At 39.2% G+C, this 21,934-nt stretch overlaps 1 protein-coding gene across 5 annotated transcripts in view; it reads left to right on the forward strand.

The window, feature by feature from the left end:
- Window positions 1-21,934, forward strand: part of LOC107317829 (glypican-5-like) — a 319,637-nt gene that overhangs the window by 75,889 nt on the left and 221,814 nt on the right. The gene's annotated exons all lie outside the window — the stretch shown is intronic.

Raw genomic sequence — 21,934 nt, forward strand, 5'->3', positions numbered from 1 at the left:
AGTATGTTTCTAAATAAATGCAAATAAATTAATTTCTTCGTAATATAACAGTCACTTCATTTTTGTGCTGATGATTGAGACATCAGGAAGGTAGTAGAGGTCTACAGTGAGTAACCTCTCCCAATGAAAGATGGAAAAAGCAATTGAAAAGACACTTATTTGACAACATTTACATTAGCAGAGGAACAAAATGCACTATAATAATTCCATCCATTTTTAGTGGGAGATTAAGGAGGACATAACTAGAATAGCAGAATTCGCATAAATAATAGCATCATCTGACTGATATTCTCTCTAGGTGTTGAAAATTAGAATGGAAATTATTAAAATGAGTACTGATGTATCTGATGACATCCCTGTGAAGTTTAACACGGCTGTCAAAATGCAGTAGTGTGGCCTTAAGGAGGAGAAAGCCTAATTTAAAAATACAAATACATGTAAATCTTTCTTTCTTAGGGAAGGAATTCTTGCATAGGACAAATTTCAGAGAAATGCTCAGATCTAAAATTTAATTCCTAGGCTGAACTTGGGTCATCCATTATGTAAGAGAAAAAAAGCTGAAAGATTCTGTGCAAAAAAGATATTGTAAGGGTTTCTCCAGGAGAAAATCGCTGCATTTTTAACCTTCCAAGATACCTAGTGCCACAGCTCCCTTCAGTTTAGAAGAGTGATTGGAAACATAGTGTATATAAGTAAAGGGTGTAAAAAAATAAGTAAATACCCCCCACTTTTAGTAATCTGATAGAATTTTCACCATATATTTGAAATGATCTTAATTCACATTGCCTGAGGTTCTGCTTTGTAAGCATCCATAATTACATCCATGACAGTCATATCTGCTAGCTTGATAAACAAGGATAAACATGAAATGCTAAGAAAAGATTTGTATACTTTCTTGGCTACTACACTATTGACCTTGAAGCATACATGTGTTGTAGAATGGATCTTGCTCCTGCTGATGCCTTATTGGTAGCATCGTAATGTATAACATTAAGCATAAATTATAACATAAAACATAAGTCTAGAACGCATAATGAACAATATTCTTACATCTGCTCTCATTTTCCCTATCAGATTATTTATATGCACGTATAGGAAAATGAAAATATATTCTTAATTAATACATACAAGTTTCATCTGAGTATAGATAGATACCTCTTAAATTGTTGCACTACTTCATTGTTGATTATGCAGTAGCAATTAGGAATAAACTGAAGCTTCCTGACTTCTGGAAGCAAAAATGATCTGACAAATATTTCTTGCAATACATGCAACATGCTACAGAATGCTAAATTGTAATTCCACATGGCATTTGTAAGCCTCTTCATATTCTCTTGTTTAGCTGATGGAGTAAAATGCATACGTAATCCAGGTGATACCTTATAATTACAGATGAAGTCAGTGAGTGTATTGCTTCTAGCTGATTTCAAAGCTGCTGCTTTACTCTGAATTGTCATTGAGTTTTCTTTGATGGGTCGTTTTATTTGACTTTGGTCTTTCTCAGTTCCCTTGCACTAACTCTGAAACATTTTCTTTCTTCCATTCAGAGTGCATTCAGTCAAAGGTGTTGTTTGAAACTGCATTCGATCTTTCTCCCAAAGTTCTGTGTGTTGTTTTAGGGACGGCTCTGTAGGGCAGCAAAGGATGCTTTCTGTTTGACAAAGAGAGAAAACTACCAGTGTTATTCTCAGTCTTCAGTTTTTTTCAGAGATTGGATTTCTGCAGGGTAAGATTGTGACTTGAAGACAGAGCGTTATTTGAGCAAGTGTTTTGTCTGATATTGATTTCAAACTTTACTGATTAGTTACAGAGGATAACGTTTTTTTAGAAAATCCAGCCTAATTAAGTTGTATTTTCTTCTCTGAAGAAACAGAAAGGAGTTCAGTCTCCAGATTCAGTCTTTCTTTCTGTGAGATGGCTTCTTGGAATCTGGGCACCAGTTCTCAGTTTTATGATAGTACTCTTTTGGATTACTTTAAGATGTTTTTGTACTTTATTTTTCAGAAAAAGATGACTTCTCTTTCCTTTCACATAAGCGTAGAGACCTTTCCCTGTGTGTGCAGTTCAGCTTCTGCAAAAATGGAAATGTTTAATGTATGTATAATTTCCATTACAAATGCTGTAATTGGTTTCATTCAATTATAAATAATCTATGGAAAATTCATTCAGGGAAGCAGAGCACTCCTAGTAATTTCTGTTTTTCCTGAGGCAGCCTTAATTAATGCACCTGCTCTTTTGGGAAACATTTTACATTTTTTTAATAGGTAACACAGCTAAAAATTAGAGTTCATTTTTGAGCTTGCTGCCTACATGGATGATAATGAAGAATAAGAAGTTAAATTGTCTCCCTCAAATGAGAGTAAGGAGTGAAGGAAACCAATAGAGTGCTTAGTGTACTTTCCTCAAATGAGGTTAAGACAATTATTATAAAATTATATATTAAAGAACCCTCTTTTTAGGGAGAGTGCATAATTACAAGAGACTAACTTCTGCTGATCTCTTCCATTACAGCCAAGAGAATTGCCTCATTTGCTGGGATAGCAAAGGTGAAAGGTCACCTTAAGATATTATTAACCTCCCCTCAGATTCCTCTAGAATGTTCCAAGCCGTTTGTTCAATGATACTGGTTTGCATTCAGCTTTTTTAACTGAATGTGGGCCAGCCATGGTCTGCAGCATCAGCAATCACAATCATTACTTTCTGGATTGTCTGCTGAAATCTAATTGTCTTTCATGTTGGTAGGAGTCCTGACTGCTTCTTGGAGCCAGATAGGGAGGCCAACTTTGTTCACGCTTCCTTACCATTTTTGAGACTTTCTCCATACATTTTGTGTTTTTATGTTTTAAAAATAAGTGTTGTTTTCTCATGCACTCAGTCTACTATATTGCTGTAGACCAAATTGTATTTTTGCACCTTTTCTGCTTTTTAATTCTTATTTTTTATTTCTTTTTCCAAGTGTAAATAAGTAATGAGTAATTGTATGATTCTGTGATTCTATGAATGGCAGGTCCTGCTTGATCAACCTCATTACCTTTTATGACTGGGTGATCAAACTGGTAGATGAGGGAAAGCCTGTTGATGTAGTCTACCTAGACTTCAGTGAAGCCTTTGACATGGTCTCTCACAGTATTCTCCTGGGGAAACTGGCTGCCCATGGCCTGGACAAGTATTCTCTCCTTTGGGTAAGGAACTGGCTAGATGGCCGTGCTCAGTGAGTAGTGGTTAATGAAGTTAGGTCCAGCTGGCAACCTGTTACAAATGGTGTACCCCAGGGATGAATGGGATGAGGTTCAACAAAGCCAAGTGCCGGGTCCTGCACTTTGGCCGCAATAACCCCATGCAGCGCTACAGGCTTGGGTTTGAGTGTCTGGATGACTGTGAAGAGGAAAGGGACCTGGGGGTGTTGGTTGATGCTGTTTTTGGACTCCAGGAATAAAAAAAAGGAAAAGCTAATGAAATGCTTGATGGAGGTGGTAATACTTTGAATATCAGCAGAGACTGGGAATTAGGAGAGAGCAGAAATATCTGTGCCTTGAGCCAAATAGGCTCTTGGAAGCAAGCTTATCAATTAATGTGTCAAAAATTTGAGAATAAGCTTTGGGAAAAGAAACAGATAGAGTCAGGAAAAACCTAAGAAGATACATATTTAAGATACATGTTGCTAAGAATTTTGAGAGCATCAGGGAGAATGAAGTTAATTATTGTGAGGGAAAATCTCGCCAAAATCCAAAGAAATCAATGGCAGTCTTTCCACAGGCTGTGAAGATATCAAGGAGAAAGATGGGCGGTACTGAGATGAGATCCACTAAATACAGGTTGTTTTTAGAGGTGACTAGTTTAATGCTGAAATGAAAGAGTTGATGTAATGTCTTTCTAGCAGTTCGTTTGTGTGGTGCTTTTTTTAGTTCCACGCCTTAGAAAAAATTCAAGGAAGGTATGAGAAGTTGAAAACATGATCTGTAAAAGGTAATGTTGTCCTTGATGGTGATGGTGATGCTCAACTGCTTCTTTTACATTCATCTATGATTTGCAGTTAGAGACACGATTAGGAGTTGAAAAGAATCTGTACATAGAGTACCAGTTAGAATTTAGAGTCGTTAAAAATAGAGTGTGACAGTTGGTCTCAGTTGGTTCATTAGTCTCCCATCAGTGGTTTTAAAAATTTTATTCCTATTGCAAAGCAGGAAGCTTGTAGTCATGAAAAATATCCACATCACTCTTCTGTCTGCATTTCTGTTGCCTATACTTGCCTCCTTCGAGCCATTTTTAAATGGATTCCTCTAACTGTCTATATTACATCATTATTAGTGTTTTGATTTTTAATACTAAACAAGGCAGTCATAAAGATGGAACTAGAAATGATTTTTTTTTGTTTGCTTGTTTCCAACAGTACTTCCTTTTTCCAGAAAGCTTGAGTAGACTTTCAGTATTCTTAACATATGGTGCAACTCGGCATGTTTTCTTAACTAACTGAAAATTGTAAGAGTGTACTCCTCTAATCCTGAATGAACAAGCCGTATAGATACTTGTTAGTTTCTGTTTAAGGGGGGAAAGAGGCATCTGCCAATGGAACAATATTTTCAATATATCCTGAAATGCCTGTTTGACTGCACTGGGCTTGGACCAGAACTTTCTGAATGGGAAAAAAAATTGAGAAGTAGAATGGAAAGGTTCCCACAACTCTTCTGTTACAAATTCAGCAATGTATAGAAAGATTAGGGAAAGTAATTTTTATGGTCTGACCCATGTAAGATGAATGGACAGAAAGATGCTCATTTTCAGTCCCAAAGCAGCAAGCATGGAAAAGTGTGCCTAAGGTCACAGTGTATGTGCCCTGTGTGACATGGCAGGACATGAGCTACAGAACTGAAGTCCTACTGAAGCCATAATCAGTCATAATCATATATGTTACCAAGGTAAGAGTCGTATTTTCACTGAGCAGTCTGTGTCTTGCTTGGAATACGATTTTGGTGTCAGTACTTCACCATTATTGCAGCTGAAAGATCTAGAATATAAGCATAGTATGAGTCCAAGATTTTGCTTGAAGCAAAATCAGCGGTTGGGATAATATGGAAAAAATGGTACTTAGGATGACAGCTGATGTGCTTAATGTTTCAGCAACAGTTGTGTACATTCTTATTGACTGTTTCTACTTTTCTTCCTTCTATTCTCTGCTTCTGTTGTAAGCCTCCCGAAACTGTACAAATCACCTACTGAAGTGGAATGTTATTTTCTTTTACAGAAGCAATGTAAGCTAAAAAAGGAAAATCAGATACACAGATTTTCTTGTGGGCCTGAATTTCTGTATTGCATTGTATTAAATGCAGTTGTGGTTATTTGGAATCTTGGCACTTTCTGTGCCAAGATTCCAAATCTTTTTGTTTGTTGTGGTTAATTTTTGGTCTTAAAAATTAACAAGGCATCAAACAATGAAGTTGGGGTGTTGCGGGGTTGGGGTCTAGACCCTGGTAAAAAATGCAGCTCTAGCATATTGGCTGCTGGACTGCTTGTTATTCATTGTAAGGCATCTAGCTGTGGGAGTGTTAGATGTTTGACAGCACTGAATAGCTTCCAGTCAACCATACAAACTACCTCCAGTGAAGTGGAAAGGACCATAAAATTGTTTTAGCAACATCTAATTCTCTTGAGTCTTTTAAGGCTTTTTTCCCTTTTTTCTTTAACTATTTAGTTGCCAGTGAAGTGTGTGTTGGTTTGAACAGTAAATGTTCCTAAATTGTTGGCATGTTTTAAGATCTGTTACATCAGCTTTTCACTAATTTCGTACTTAGTACAGTTTCAGTTTTGGAGGGGAAAAGTATATAACAGCAGTACCTTTCTTTGGATTAAAGAAAAACCACCAAAACACTGGAATTCAAAGAAGCTTTCATGGCATTGATTGTTAAAAAGTGATATATTTTTTTTAAAGAATAATTTCTAGTCCTATTTTTATGAAGTCAATTGAGCATTAGCCTACTAACCTGTTGTGAACTGGATCGAGCTTCATGTCCCTGCTTGTTGTTTCACAGTTGAAATGTTGCACAAATGTAGTCTTTCTTTTAGAAGCAACTTGTGGACTTAACTTTGTCATCTTATATCTCCAAGGATGTGTGCTAATTCTCCCATCTCTTATTACTTCAAGTCAATTCCTTTTTTCTCCGGAACATTTTAGACTGTGGATTCAGTGTTTGTAAGAGCTTACCTACCTGCCAAATGCTTGATAATATAAAAGATGCTTGCTTTGTAACATACTCTAGTTCGGTCTTGAAAAAACCATCTTGAACTCAAAGTATTTTTAAATAGACACTGTGGGAATGACTTTGGAGGAAGCTTGAAAAACATGGGGTTTTGGAATGCAAAGGGAGGGTGGAAAATGTTACAGCTTTATTAGGGACATTGAGAACCAAGAACTTGCCTGAAAGTGGTTCATTTTTACAGTTTGGTGAGTGCAAGGCTTCACTCTGCTGGCAGTAGATAAGCAGAGAAGATGGGAAGAACGAGCAGAATGGTTATCTACCTTTGGAGCTTGCCCAGCCCAGCCCAGCTGCTATAGGTTGATTATATCACCTTGCCAGGATCTCATAATGATAAGCGTTTTGTGCTTACCATGGTGGAAGCAACCACTGGGTGGCTTGAAACATACGCAGTACCCCATGCTACTGCCAGAAACACAATATTGGGTTGTTAGAAACAAGTCCTGTGGCAACACGGCACCCCAGAAAAAACTGAGTCTGATAATGGGACACATTTCAAAAATTCCCTTGTAAATAGCTTGGCCAGAGGTCATGGCATTGATTGGATTTATCATATCCCCTACCATGCACCAACTTCTGGTAAAATTGAACGATATAATGGGTTGTTGAAATCTATGTTGAAAACAATGGGTGGTGGAACATTTAAGCACTGGGAGAAGCATTTGGCAGAAGCCACTTGGTTGGTCAGTACTAGGGGATCCATCAGTTGAGATCGTCCTAGCCAATCCAGCCCCCTACATACTGTAGAGTGAGATAAGGTCCCTCTAGAACATGTAAAGAACATGTTGGGAAAAGCTATTTGGGTCCTTCCAGCTTCTGGAAAGGGCAAACCTCCATGGAACTGTTTTTGCCCAGGGAGCCTGTTTGTAGGGCTGCCCTTACTGTACCAGATTCACTCAGGAGTACAGCTGTTGATCATGGTGAAGATGCCTGTAAGTGCACTGGGAATGCTGTAGACCACCTTTTCAAGAGCTTTGTTAGTAAACAACTACCAACAGCAGCTCCAGGTTTTACATAGTAACCAAAGCAGCAGCTGACTGATTTCTGGTTGACAAGTTACTTCTTCTGATGCTATTCATGTGGCAGGAAAATTCACCTTGAACTTTGCAGCTGAAAGGTGTTGCTTGGTTTTTTTCTCAGCCTCAGCATAATGTTGAAATTCCTACTTGATGTGTGATGGCTGTAGATCTGTTCACATGTGAGGCAGAACTGAACTTGGTCATATGGAACAGGATGTGTTTGGCCTGGGGGGCCACCTCTGTTTTCACAGACATGTCAGTTTCAGAACTGCTCCAGTTTGCAGTCCATATGATTTTATATTGCCATTACAAGTTTGTTGAAGTCTTCACTCTTAATAGTCTGTTTAATGAGCTTAAAGGCTACAGGATCGATGATATGGCTCAGTGATGACTGTGATCCACTGTGCTATGGAAAAGGAACAGGGCATCTTATATTTGAACTTTGATGAGTTTGTCTTTTCTGTCATCCATAAAAAGGAGTGAATAGAGAATCTGTTCAACTCTTGGAATTGCACCTTAATCTATTTCCAGACATCTTCAAATGACAGCAAATACACAGTTCTGTAGAAAGATGGTCTTTAGGGGATAAATGTTTTGGGAGGCAAGAGGGAATATTTATGTCAAAGTCCTCTACAATCATAGCGTCTCTTCTCCAAAGCAACAAAATCAGCCAGCCAGCAAAAAAAAAAAAAAACAAAAAAAAACCAAAACAAAACAAAACTTTTATGTGGCTGATTTGTTTGTGCATTAAGACTATAAATATTAGCTTGTCATTGTAAGTTCTGAGCAGTTGCAGTTTTGCCTATGTGTGCAGTGTTTATTTGAAGAATGTTTAATGTAAGGTTAAGGAGAGAACAAGAAACTCAGTGCTTTACTGGTTTGCTGCCAAAGGCCTCATGGCTGTTTCTTCACAGCATCTTAATTGTCTGGAGTGAACTCTTAGGATGGTAAATTCTTTCCAATTACTACTCCCTTTTATTCCTGCATTATTTAAACTAGTTTCTGAGCGTAAGCTCTCTCTGAGGAAGTATGCTTGCTTGAATAGCAGAAGAGGAACAAGACTTAAAATTGTTGCTAGAATGTCATACTCTTCAAAGCTGTGTAGCCTTACAGGCTGTGTGGTATGGAGCCCAATTTCTCTCTCCCATAACAGCCTTAGCAGGTTGCCTTGGTGCGGCCATTGCCAGTGTTTCCTGTTGAGCTCCTTGAGCTGTGTTGCCCCCTTGAATCACTACAAGCAGCTGGAAGAGGAGGGAAGTTGTAGAGGTGGCTTTCCAGCATAATTCTCAGTCTGACCAAAGTTCCTTCCTCTGGTTTTGAAAGCCTAATAGACTTTGAATATAAAGGGTTAAGGTCATTTTAGGGCATTTCTCACCAACACATTTCAATAGAAAAGTAATTTATTTTATTATTTATTTATCTATTATTTTTATTTATTTATTTATTTGTTTGTTCAAATTGGAGTGACTTGGAAAGTATTTTTGCTAAGGCTTTTCATTCTGAAGCACTTCTGAAATACTTGCTTGTTTTTCTTCTTTCTTACTGAGTTCTAAATTTTAAACATACACAGAAAAATGTATCCATATTGAAAGCATAAACTAACCAGCGCCATATTATTTGTACTTAGTGTGACTTTCAGCTACTTTTTCACCTTCATATAGTCTGCTCTTTCAGAAATTGAATAGGAGAATCTCACTTTCAGTGCTGCTTAATCAGATAAAATTTCCTATGAAGCCAAGCATGATTTATAAGTGGAATGGAGAATGAATCATAGAAAAAGAGCAAGTGGACCTTGTGAGTGCATAATGAGGGCAAAGGGAACACAGGGTTTTTACAGCTCCCAGATCTGCTGCAATAGGACTGAGGATGCTGGCTGCACCTTTATCACTTGGGCTGCATCCAGCTCTGCCACCTCCTCGTCCTTCATCTGGAGCATCACTGGACAGCAGCACATACGGGTTTCGGAATGAACACTATGGCAATTAATAAAACATTTCCCAAGGATACTGTAAACCTCAGTAGCGCTGCATGCTTAAGAGAGAGAAAATAGGTATGAGCAGCTTTCCCCTGTACAAATGAACTTTAAATCATCACCTCTCAACAACACCTAATGCTAGATGCTCTATAGTGGTCCAGCAGAGCCTTTGCAACTCCATTCCACCACAGTGCAAGTGAATGACTCCATTGCTTGTCACCTGGGGATATTTATTATGTGTCAGCATCTGCATTGTGCTGCTGCCCAAGGGACAGTTTTGCCCCATGTCAGACATTTGTTACAAACAGTTACCAGACTGCATGCAGTGCTTCAGTAACACTGTCTAACAAAACAGCACCAGGGAAGCACATCAGTCATGCCAGTCAGCTTCTGGAACCCGCATGGTGCCCGCATGTGTACAAGCAAATTAATGCAGCCCCTGAGACAGCCCAGAAGGGTGGAGCTGAGCTGAGCTGATGGAGTTGTTTAATATCTCAGTTTGGAATTTCAGAAGTTTGGCTCCCTCTAGACTGGGTGAAGGAAAGGGGAACCTGCCACCAGGAAGTCCTTTGTCCTTTTATGTGAACTTCAAGAGGAGGTGGCGTCTGGGAAACAAACAACACAGTAAATCAGCAACAGTGGATCGCCATCCCTACAGAGCTTTGGGAAAATGGCCAAGTGTGTCTGCGGAGGAGAGCAGACAGCAATGGAGCGATGATCTGGCTGCAGCCTGCCAGCAGCATGGCAGGGGAAGTGGAGACATTATCAAGTGGAAGCATGTAGCAGTAATTGAAAGCCTTTTTGCTGCTGGAAACTCTCAAGGGTGCCACTCTCTCATCTGTGCTGCCACTTGCAGACACTTTTTCATTTCCTCTCTGTTTTGCCTATACTTTCCATTGAGTGTGTCGATTCCTCATCATGCAGTCTGGATTGCAATTATAGATATGTAAATACAGAGGTGTATTTACACAACCCATTGAGACTCTCTGCACTGTGTTTCTGCTGGGTATCAAAACCCTCTGAGTAATCAGAGGGACTTCCTATTTTTCTATCTCCTACCATTGTATTTCATCAAAAGCAAGAGCTGAGAGGCCCTGGTAAATCCTCAGGATGGTAGAATCAACACAGTAGTGACACTGTTTTATTGCTTTGCTGTTCTTCAAATAAAGAGAGAAGAAAGGGGAGAGGAGAGGGAGAGCCACAGTCTGCAGAATGCAGAGGAGGTCCTCTCCATAAACTCTCCTCTCCATAATATCACTGTCACTAATAGTACTTCTGTTGCAGATAGCCCAGTTGCAGAGGTAGTGGTTCAGTAGGATTCATTTATATTAGGAATTTAATAGTTCCATCCACTGATGCCACCTTCCAGCCCAAGTCACTTTGACCCAGAACAACCAAGGTGCATTTCCATGAGAAAAAAATGGCAGATGAAAACAGATTTGCCTTCATGAGGTGTGTCATACATTTTAGAGGATGCAGAGTCCATGGACTCATGGTTCTCCTGCTAGGACTCCTCCTTCAGCCAAGTGAGAAGCTCACCCAGTGGGGAAGCTAGTAATCACCAGGAATCACATGCAGTACTGCTCCCTTGTCTTGCTTCCCATGATGCATACTGTTCTAAAATGGTTCTCCAGGGAGACCTCAATGTGGCCTTCCAGTACTAGAAGAGGGCTTATAAGCAGAAAGGGGAGTAACTTCTTATGTGAGCTGATAGTGATAGGACAAGAGGGAATGGCTTTAAAAAAAAGAGAGGAAATATAAGTAAGCTGTTAGGAAAAAATTAATTACTTAGAGGGTGATAAGGTGCTGAAACAATTGCCCAGAGAATCTGTGGGTGCTCCAACCCTGGAGGTGCTCAAGGCTAGGCTGGATGGGGTTCTACGTAGCCTCATTGAGTGGGTGGCAACCAGACCATGGCAGGGGGTTGGAGCTTAGTGATCTTTAAGGTCTCCTTCAACCAAAGCCATTCTATGATTCTATAGCTTCTTTTCAGTAGCACCATCAACATACACAGCAATCACACCAGTGTACTTTAGCTTAACCCCTACCCTTACTCATTGAGCTCAGTCTTAAAAAATAAACAAAACTCATGGAAAAAAAAAATGTTTTTGGTAGAAAGACTGAGTAGGCATTATGGATATAAAAATATGGGAGTCAGTTCTGCAAGAAACTGAGTACAGTGGCCCCACTCTGACAAAACATTTAAGCAGAGGCTTAGTTTTAAAGCAAAAAACAGAATGGCTGTCACCTAGAAGAGCTTGTCCTCTGCCACTGCGTGGAGTGTGGGCAGGACCTGTGTTGCTGGTGGAGCTGAACCGTGGGCAGACCTTGCTTCTGGTTGTGTTGGGATGGTAGTGCCCACCACACTGAAGCATGGGCACAGCAGGTCCCTGGGGCTGCCCGGGGCTGTGCTGCTGCATCCTTGCTTTGCCTGGGGAGCACTGCTGTCTCCCTTGGGGAAGAGACAGGAAGACAAAGGTGTGGAAATGCTCCCTTGAAGCACACATGGAATTTTGTCAACTTAGTGACTTCTCAGCTGTTCTCTTTTTCTTGAGGTTGCACATAACTGCACTGTATTTGAGCTGTTCTGTCTAGAATCAGCCATGTCATATCTAAGGAGCTCCTCTGTCAGAGGGGAAGGAGCGAGCAGTGACCAATGTGTCAGTCAGCTGTCAGAGTCCTGACATTTTTGTGATGAATTAGGCTCTTCAGATGCTTTGTGGCTTGGCTAACACAAAGACTGTTTTTAGCTTTGCCACATTCCCTGGTGCTGCTCCTACAGTACATGATCTAACCAAGTCTTTTTTTAAATAGACTTAAAATAAAATTCAGAGCACTGAAAGGAGAAACCACATGCAAATTAATATTTATATCAAGTTCTAATTTTAATTTTTTTTTTAAAGTTTATGATGAAGCTGCATTTCTGATATGTCAGCAACACATTTAATACGATGTTCTACTTTGACATGCTTAGTTGCTTCTTCTTCCTACAGACACCATAGGTAATCCGTATTTTGCATCGCAGAGTGCTTGTATGTCTGCTTCATGGTTTTATATATACAAAGTGAACAAACCCTGATCTCTTTGTGGTGTAAGTAAAGGATACTGTTCCGTGATAAGTAAAGTGGAATGAGTATTACAGTAATCAGTCTTTCTTCAATCTCCTTAGTGTGTTTTCATAAATCAGTAGTGTTGATGGTTTCTATGTTCTTTTTTTCTTATTGAAATGGATTTGCTGTCATAATCATGCTATTCTGTTGCCATTTATATTTAATAGAAGTAAGTCTCTGGTCTCTAGTTTTGTACTCTTTAATTTTGTACTGCACTATCTTAGATGATGTTCCTTCTATTTTTTTCATCACAGTATGGTTCACACAGTAGAGGTGACAAAGTAAAGCTGCATGTTTCCAAGTGGTTTACTTGTGTGCCCCGGTGGCACAAGTGGTAGGAATGCCGCCTTGCAACACCAGGGCCCGGAGTTCGAATCCCCCCTGTGGCGCAAGTGGTAGAAGTGCCGCTCTGCTGCACAGAGGCTCAAATCCCGGGAGTTGGACTCGATCATCTCTAAGGTCCTTTCCAACCCGCACGAGACTATTACTATTACTTAAAACGAAATCTTTCATATTTTGAATCATTTTGGAAGTGACTTATCTAAAAGTCATCTACGCTTCAAAAGTACAGAAGTATATTTCCTTGAAAGTGTCTAGTAATGGAAAAAAGTTACAAAGCAAATATCTGGAACAAAAGATTAGTTCTGATTCAACAGACATGTCTGGCATGGCAAGCAGTCTTAGCTCCTACACTGCATAGCAATGACAGGAGAGTGTGGTGAGAAAGTTCAAACTGAAGATTATTCTTTCACAAATAAACTCTTTTAGTAGGCCTCTGCTGGAAACAGTACAATTATACCTCTGGGAGAACTACCTCTTTAAATAAGTTTTTGTTACTTAAAATTTGTGGAGACTTTCATATTATGAGTGAAAGTAACTTTTCATTCTTTTAAATAAGATACGCATTTCCTATCAAGATCAGCTAAACTGACTGCGAGTCACTTAGGGAACTAATACTCTTTGAAGAAAAAAAATGCTGAGATTTGCAAAGCAAAATATAACTGTTCCTTTTTAATGCCATGTTTTGTGAATGCATAAAAGTTTCTTCAGCTTCCAAGTTATATTGTCTAACTCATTTTTATATATACATCTCATTTTCTAGGGAGCCTTCACTTTGCATTCTTATGACAAAAAAACATTTTGCTGTGGTACAGTTCACATTTGAAATCTTGCGCTAAGAATATCCAAATACAAATTGTTACCTGAATGTGTTTTGTATTCCAGTGTAAATATAGAAGCTTTCTAAATATATTGAATATACTATTATTCAAGAATATATATAATTTATTACAAAATCAGAGTGTAAAAATTTTAAGTAAGTTCACAGTTCATAAAATCACCACGGTTGGAAAAGACCTTCAAGATCATCCAGTACAACCATCTACCTACCACCACCATTTCTCCACCAAACCACGTCCCTCAGTACAACATCTAAACGTTTCTTGAACAGCTCCAGGAACAGTGACTCCACCACCTCCCTGGGCAGCCCATTCCATCACTTGACCACTCTTTCTGAAAAACTGTTTTTTCCTAATATCCAATCTGAATCTTTGGTGGTGAAACTTGAGGCCATCTCTTCTCACCCTACCACTAGTTACGCAGGAGAGTAAGGACTGGCCCTTCACTGGACTCCTTCTAGCTTCAACAGATAATCTTATCTTACAGTAATAGAGCTGGCAGACAGAATTCTGCTTGTGGCAATACCAATCCCCTGCCTGAGGCAAGAATTATTATGCTTAAACCTTTTCTGACATTTGTTTTTAAAACTGCTTTTAAAGAGGAGGTTTTGTGATGTCCCCAAGCACATTTCTAAAATCTTTGCTATTACTGTAAGAAAATTTATCTCAATATCTAACATAAATCCCCACTACAACATGTTGTTACTTCTTCTCTCTTGTGTATATGTATACTTTTTTCTTGATATGGCCAATAGGTTATTCTTACATGCAGCACAGTTTTATGTACTTGAAGACAGTGAGTGTATTACTCCATGCCTACTGCTGCCAGTTTCCTTAGCCTTTCCTTATTGGCTAAATTCTTTAGATTTCTGGTCCTTTTTATTGCTTTGCTTTATACTCAGTATGTTATTTCCATATTCCATATATATATATGTAAGTGTAGATGAAGTATATCTTTACACTTCATCTGTCCAGATAAGGGTTTCCTCAAATAACATGACACGTATGGAACTGGGCCCTGTGGTGAGCAGTCTGAGGTCAGCAGGGGCCCTTCAAGCAGTCAGGGTGCCTGGAAGGAAGGAGCGATGTGAATGTTTCATGGCTCAGGAACAAATAAAACCTGAATTGGCATAGGTATATCAATCCCAGCTCATCTTTCACAGGCAAATTAAGAGAAGAAGCTGGGATTTTGAAGATGCAGATAGCTACCAGAGATGTAGCATTCACTTTTACATACTATAAGTATTGTTTCTACTCTGCTTCTGTATTATATACCATGTCTGCTGTGGACAGTTTAGTTCATAACTTCATTACATAAATCTCTGGTGATTTTGTCCCTGTGGAAAACAGAAAAAGGGTATGTTTGTTCTGCGATGCATGACCAGTAGTCATCCACAGCATGTGTACTGGTTTTTGTAGTTGTTTGTTCTAAAATGCATGAACGTATTTCATGGCTGTTATTTTTTCCTCTCTACGTTTCAGATTAAAAATAATGCTATCTCCTGGTGCTTATGGAGAGGTAGATATTTCCTTATTTTAGCAATGGTAATGTGCAATTTTTTTCTGGGCTAAAGAAAACATTTGTGTTTTCACTGTCAGGAGTGTTCTGAGATGTGCAGATGCTACAGTGAAATTAAATAGTGAGAAACAATTTCCCAAGAATTAGATTTTTTAATCACCATTGAAGGAATAAACAGGAGATCTAGTTAGGTGCAGTTGATGATAAAGCAGCTGTTGGTTAAATGCATAAGAACATTGTTTTTGGAAATAATTTTTTCAGCTGCCTTGGAATGTTTTAAATGCAATTGGCTGAATCCAGAACTAGCTCATGCTGGTGCAGTCAACCATAGCATCCATCACCCTGTTATCAAACAGCCAAACGATTCCTAACAGAACTTTTCTGCTTTGCTTTGGCTGAGGATGAAACAGTGCAATGTTTCTTTGTTAGTGTTTTTACAGCTTACATTTGTACTGGTTTAGTGCTGTTAATGTCAGCCAGCCTTTAGGTCTTAAAACTGAGTTTGTTTTTTATTTCTTTTCACACCATGGAATGAATGAATTACACATTTGCTGCCATCCAACCAACAACTGCAAAGAGAACTCTAACACTGTTAAACGCGGGCTTGATACCTAGAGAAATAACTTAAGAATGAAAACCTCATTCAATTCAAAAGGCTGCAGAAAGCATTGCATTTTGTATCCCTCTTGAATTTCCACAGGATCTTGTAGTATTGAGAACAGGAGGTCAGTTTCCCAGATAGATAGTACTGCAAAGTTTATTCAGTCAGGACTTTTCCACTGTGGCGTGGATATATTTTATTTAGTAATTTAATACAAGTGGAGTTGTATGCTGTACATCTAGTTAAGTATGCCGTTTGGCTTGCCATGATGAGATTATCTATTCACTATATCAGCAAACAATAATTTTGCTTGGGTTTTTGTCTTGTGCATGTTTTCCAGCAGCTGCTTTTATTATAGGTTTAATTTAAAATACCTTCAACTTAATTTCATGTTCAGAATCATCAAAGCCTACTAAAAAACCTCAGATTTTATTTCACAGTGATCATCATCAAGTTCTGGGCAATTGCTTATTAGTTCCGTATTTTGCATTTCTGGGGTTTCATATACTATCCAAGGACACGGTCTAACTTGAAGAATAACAAGAATCGGCATGCTTTTCATTTGATTTTTCATTATTACAGGCATACTACATTAAGACCTGTTTTAGAAAAAAAGCCAATTTTGCTTTTTAGCTTCCTGTGTGTCTTAATGTTATGTTGCCTGGGCTCTAACCCTTAATGTGGAAAAAAAAAATTATATATATATATATATATATATGAAATGAAGGGATTTTGGTGCTATGGCCTTTCTACAAGGTTTTGTCATAACAAAGTTGTATATGCAGGCAATTTGGGTGACTGATCAGATGAGCAGAAAGGCCACAGCATAGTAAGTCCTTTGTGTCTGAGTGTATTTTTTCTGGGGAGATAGATTCTTGTATCTGGCAGACCAGGTACATGGTCACAGCTTTACCATTTTCAGCCAAAGTCTTAGTCTTAAGTCTAAGTCTTAAGTCAAATCTCAGTCTGATTCTCATGAAGTGTTCTATGCTGTGGTGTCATTCAGAGTACTGATGCTAATATGAGCAACACAGGTAAAGACAGTTAAAAAAAAAAAAGTACCACTGCCCTTCCATCCCAAATTGTGTCTTATGTTGATGAATTATTTCAAGACATCTAGGCATCAGGCTTGGCTTAGACATCTAAAATTCAGGAAAAAGTTATTTCCATCGTATGGTGGATAACTGGGGAAGCAATGTTTTTTACTGAGAGATGTGAGGTGCTGGCACAGGCTGCCCAGAGAGGTTGTGGATGTCCCGTCCCTGGAGGTGTTCAGTGCCAGGCTGGCTGGGGCTCTGGGCAACCTGATCTAGTTAAATGTGGAAGTTTGGTGGCCCTGCCAGGCAGGGGGGTTGGAACTTCATGATCCTTGAGGTCCCTTCCAACCCAGGTCATTCTGTGATACAGGAGAAGAAACAGATGCAACACTTTTTACTGAGGTAATCAGTCAGCTACTATGGCTGTTTGCTTACTGCTGTTGATTGCTGATGTCAGTTCAGTCATAATATTGAACTTTGAGCCAGTTGGTTGTTATGTTATAGTTTTGATCATACTTATCCCATATGCATCTTGAATAATCAATGTTATAGTGTTTGCAGGACAATGAAGATGCTTTGATCATATTTAATATCCAGTTTCAGATAGTTCATAAATAGCCCAACCTGAGCTCTGGCCAGTCTGATGAGTTTATATCAATGAAGCCTTATCTGTGTTAAGTGTGAAATTCCTCACAAATTTTGGAGAAGAAAGAAACTGTATAGAAGGCAATACAAAAATAAGTTGGAAAGTTATTTTTGGTTAATTACTTTAGTTGCTAATATTTGTTGCTGATAGGTTACAAGGTTTTATGACAATATCTAGTCATGGTGCCTTGTAACTGCTTGCAGGAGCCTGAAATCAAAGATGAAATTGTAGCTGCAATAAATTCTGTATCTGGTAATTAAGTGGCTTCAAGTGTGATTGTATCCCTAGCTTTGGTTTGTTTTTTTTTTTGTTTTGTTTTTTTTGGTTTTGTTTTTGTTTTTGTTTTTTTTTTTGCAACCAGCCATAGGCTTGATCTCAGTAGGTGTTCATTTGAGCTTTCATTCTATTTGTTGGCCGAATCAGAGAGAATGTACTCCAGAATCTGAAACCTTAAAACCTTCCTGGATACTGTTTAGATTGATGATACAGTGAGTCTGTGTAAGTTATATAATGAAGTCCAGTGAAGCTGTGGCTCAGTGAAATAGTTTCTCTCTTCTTTCTGCATTACCCAGGAAATCATAGAATCATCTAGGCTGGAGAAGATTTTCAAGATCAAGTCCAGCCATCCTCCTGACCCATCAAGCCCTATCACTACACCATGTCCCTCAATGCCAGATACGCTTGTCTTAAATATCTCTGGAGACAGGGATTCCACCATTCCCTGGCATCTCATCTGCTTTGAAGGAACTGTTCCTAATATCTAATTTAAATATCTTCTAGTGCAATCGGAGACCATTTCCTCATGTCCTGTCACTTGTCACTAGTGACTCATTACCTTTACAGCTTTTTCAGTATTAGAATCATAGAATGGTCTGAGTTGGAAGGGGCATTTAAAGGACATCAAGTCAGGTTGCTCAGTGCCCCATCCAGCCTGACCTTGAGTGTCTCTATGGATGGGGCATCCACCACATCTCTGGGCTACCTGTGCCAGTACTTTATCACTCTTAACATAAAACACTTTTTCCTTATAACCAGTCTAAATCTTCCCTCTTTTAGTTTGAAACAGTTTCCTCTTGTCCTGTCAAAACAGACTCTGCTAATGTGCCTGCCCCATTTCTCTAAGCCTGTCCTAGTAGAGAAGGTATTTCATTCCTTGGATCATTTTGTATGCCCAAGTAGCCAAGAAGGCCAACAACATCCTGGCTTTTATTAGAAATAGTGCAGACAACAGAAGCAGAGGAATGATCATCTCCCTGTACTCAACTTTAGTGAGGCCACACTTTGGGCACTCTGTTCAGTTTCGGGCCTCTCACTGTGCTAAAAGACATTGATGCCCTGGAATGTATCCAGGAAGGTCAGTGAAACTGGTGTACCTCCTGGTTGGTGAGGGGCCTGGAGTACAGGTCTTTTGGGGAGCAGCTGAGGGAACAGTGATCATCAGTCTAACCACAAAGGGAAGGTACAGTTTCAGGGCAAGAAAATAAAGTTTGACAATAAGGAAGAAGATGAAGATGATACTGTTTGATTTTGTTCTATGACAGGCTGTCTAGCTGATATGCTGCTATGAAGAAAGGCATGCTAGAATAGTCTATGAAGAGAAGGTACACTAGGTTCCTCCACATCTGTCAGTTCTTTAAGCAGTTACTTATGGAATTGAAATTATTTTTATGCTGTGTGAGATGAGTGCTGCTGTGTAAGGCTTTGTGAGAGTGGCCGGCTCTGTCAGGACAGGAACACTGATGGGACCTTATGGCACAGGGAGACTGTTGAAATGAGTCTGCTGTTGGGGTGGCACTCTGGTGGGGAAGGTCTGGTCCTTCTGCAGAGTAGTGCCTGGGGAACTTGAATTAGCAGGGTTCAGTGCTGCAGGCAGAGGTGGCTGTGTGTGAAGAAACACAAGGGACAGGTGGCCAAGCAGGAAGCTTGGCCAGCTTGCTCTTTCCATGAGCCTGCTGCCAAGCATCAGCTTCACCAGCTTTGGCTGCAGACTGTGGAATGGAGGTGGGGACTGAAGTAAAGCCAGCTCACAGTAAATTACTTTTTTTCTTTGCCTTTGTTATACATCACCATGGGCATGCTTTTATGAGGGCAATGTCTCTTGGCACATGCATTGAAAACACCAGTGGCTTAATTTAGCTTTGATTTGAGTCAGTACTGCTTTCTTGTGAATGGAGAAAAGGAGAAAATAAACTCTTCTCTAGTGCTCTGAAGGAAGTAAAGAAATGCATGTTATTCATGTAAAAAATCCTCATACATGTTTTGAAAAGCAGATGAGCATTGACCACATAGCTCAAATCAACTGCTTCCAGTTCCTGTTTAAAGCAAGTAAAACAATTACTGAGTGAAATAAACTGGTGTATTCAGGGTGGTTTAATTACAGCCATAAAGAGTAAGTTGTGCTGCATTGATGACTGCCAACTCTTGTTGCTGTGCTGCTGGGTGGTCTTGGACTTCTGCTTAGGTGCATCTTGCCTGGATTGTCTTTGTGTTTGGGTCTGCAGAGGCAGCCATGGAAATTGGTGAGACCAAACTCTTGTAAGACTTGTAGCCCAGTTTTGCATACCCAAGAGTTTTGGGTAGGCAAGGAAAGTATGTGCAGGCACTTCGCCAGGGCTTTTGAACAGTGAATGAGTTAATTGTCAGAGAACTAAATTGCCTGTCAGAAGGTGGTTGGTTCCAAGCCTGCTCTACATGCTTTTCCCAGATTTGTGAATCTCTCTGCCCTAGCTTCCCTGTCTGAAAAATGGGAATAGTTACTTCCTATTGTGATGGGAAAGTTGCAGTGTTGATAAATCAGTCTTGATACTTCTCTTGCTAACGACTTGCTGGTATTTCAGCATTATAGAGTGTGACTTTAGTCCTCAGTTCCCTCTACGGAAGCAAGACCTGTGTGCATTTTAGAGGTAGGAAACAAAGCCACCAAATCTTGATGGTGTTCTGTTGAGCTGTGAGATGAATCTACAGTAAAGTACCCAAACACTGGAAAAAGCCTTGAGAGTTTTATGTATGGTCATGCACATTGTATTTTCTCCTGCTATGTCTGCTGCTTGGTTTGTGTCCCTGTCTGAGATGTTTTGTGCTGTGATTAAGGTCTCACACATCCAACTGAGGCATCCCATTTTAAACATCCTATTATTGTTTTCTGGGGAGAAGGTAGTGTTTTCCAGTCAGTGCAGTGTCTCCATCCTTTTTGATGCCGAACTCCCAGTGACATCTGCCTGAGATTCAAGAGTGAGAAGAAAACATGTAAGAGATTTCTTTGGGGCACAGGAGAGAAGCCTTAGAACTTGCTTATAATGTACTTATCTCAGTGTGCAAAATGTCTTCTAAATATTTTTAAAAAGTGATGCTGCCTCAGTTGTTACACTGTTTGCTGTTGTTGGAGGTCTTGAATAACTTCTTGTTTTCACTGAATTTGTGTTCAGAAAAAGATTAACACATGAAAACACTGATTTTGACAGCAACTGTGAGCAAATGATTATTGAAATTAAGTATAATTTAATGAAAGGACTGAATGCATGTATTTACCAGTCTCTTTTAATTACTGATGTCATTTATAAATTTGAAGGTCATTCCAAACTTCTCTGGGAGTCTTGACATTGTTATTGATGTTTATTTAGTATTTGCAAGAATTTACAGCATTATTTCAGCTGCTGTGTTAAAGCATTGTGGACTTCTGATCTCCCACATTTTAATTAGGTCATTTTCAGAGTGTCTTGCAAAAAAAAGCTTGGGCATTTTACATGCTCAACTACCTACTTATTGTGATGAATAGAAAAAAAAAAAAAAAAAGAAAAAAGAAAAAATAAAGTCTTACAAGAATTTTAAAATGTTGCCAGAAAAGGATGAACATTTGTCTTGTTGCACATGGTTACCATTTTAGGTAGGTATTTTCTGTTTAGGTAAAATGATGCTCTAAGAACGCAGAGTATGTCACCCTTCTTATTAAGTCTGAGTCATGTTTGTAGCGTTAACCTGTTCTAATAGAGATGCTCTCTTCCCTAAATATACATGCCTGAACACACTCAAACATCAAGGTATAGTAAAAGGAGAGGTTTTTCTCAAAGAGGTTTGGAGTAAACGCTTCTGCTTCTTAGGGAGAGCTTCCTCCATATATTTTCTTGAAGCTTGGTTTTTAGGATATGTTTAATTTCTAGCCCTTCTCTGACTGCAAAGAAAGTTTGGCCAGGAGCTGTTAAGCATGTGACCTAGGGTCCCTTTTTTGTCACACGGGTGTTCTGCCTCAGCTCACATCACTCTGTTTTCAACTACCTGGAAGGGAAAGAGGAGCCGTACAGAATACACAGTGAATTGAGAAGCATTTCAAATTATTTGANTCCTCAGCTCACATCACTCTGTTTTCAACTACCTGGAAGGGAAAGAGGAGCCGTACAGAATACACAGTGAATTGAGAAGCATTTCAAATTATTTGAGAGCCTGTAAAACAAGAATCGCTATTTATGTAACTAGCTATAAAATTAATGTAATATAGTACAGACACCAAATCAAAGTAATGAAATGAGCAAAAATGGATCCTTCAATGTCTTACCATTTACTACCTTCTTTTGGATATACCAGACACGTGGAAACTTCTGAGA

The sequence above is a fragment of the Coturnix japonica genome, chromosome 9 (genome assembly GCF_001577835.2).
Source record: "Coturnix japonica isolate 7356 chromosome 9, Coturnix japonica 2.1, whole genome shotgun sequence".
NCBI classification, from domain to species: Eukaryota; Metazoa; Chordata; class Aves; order Galliformes; family Phasianidae; genus Coturnix; species Coturnix japonica.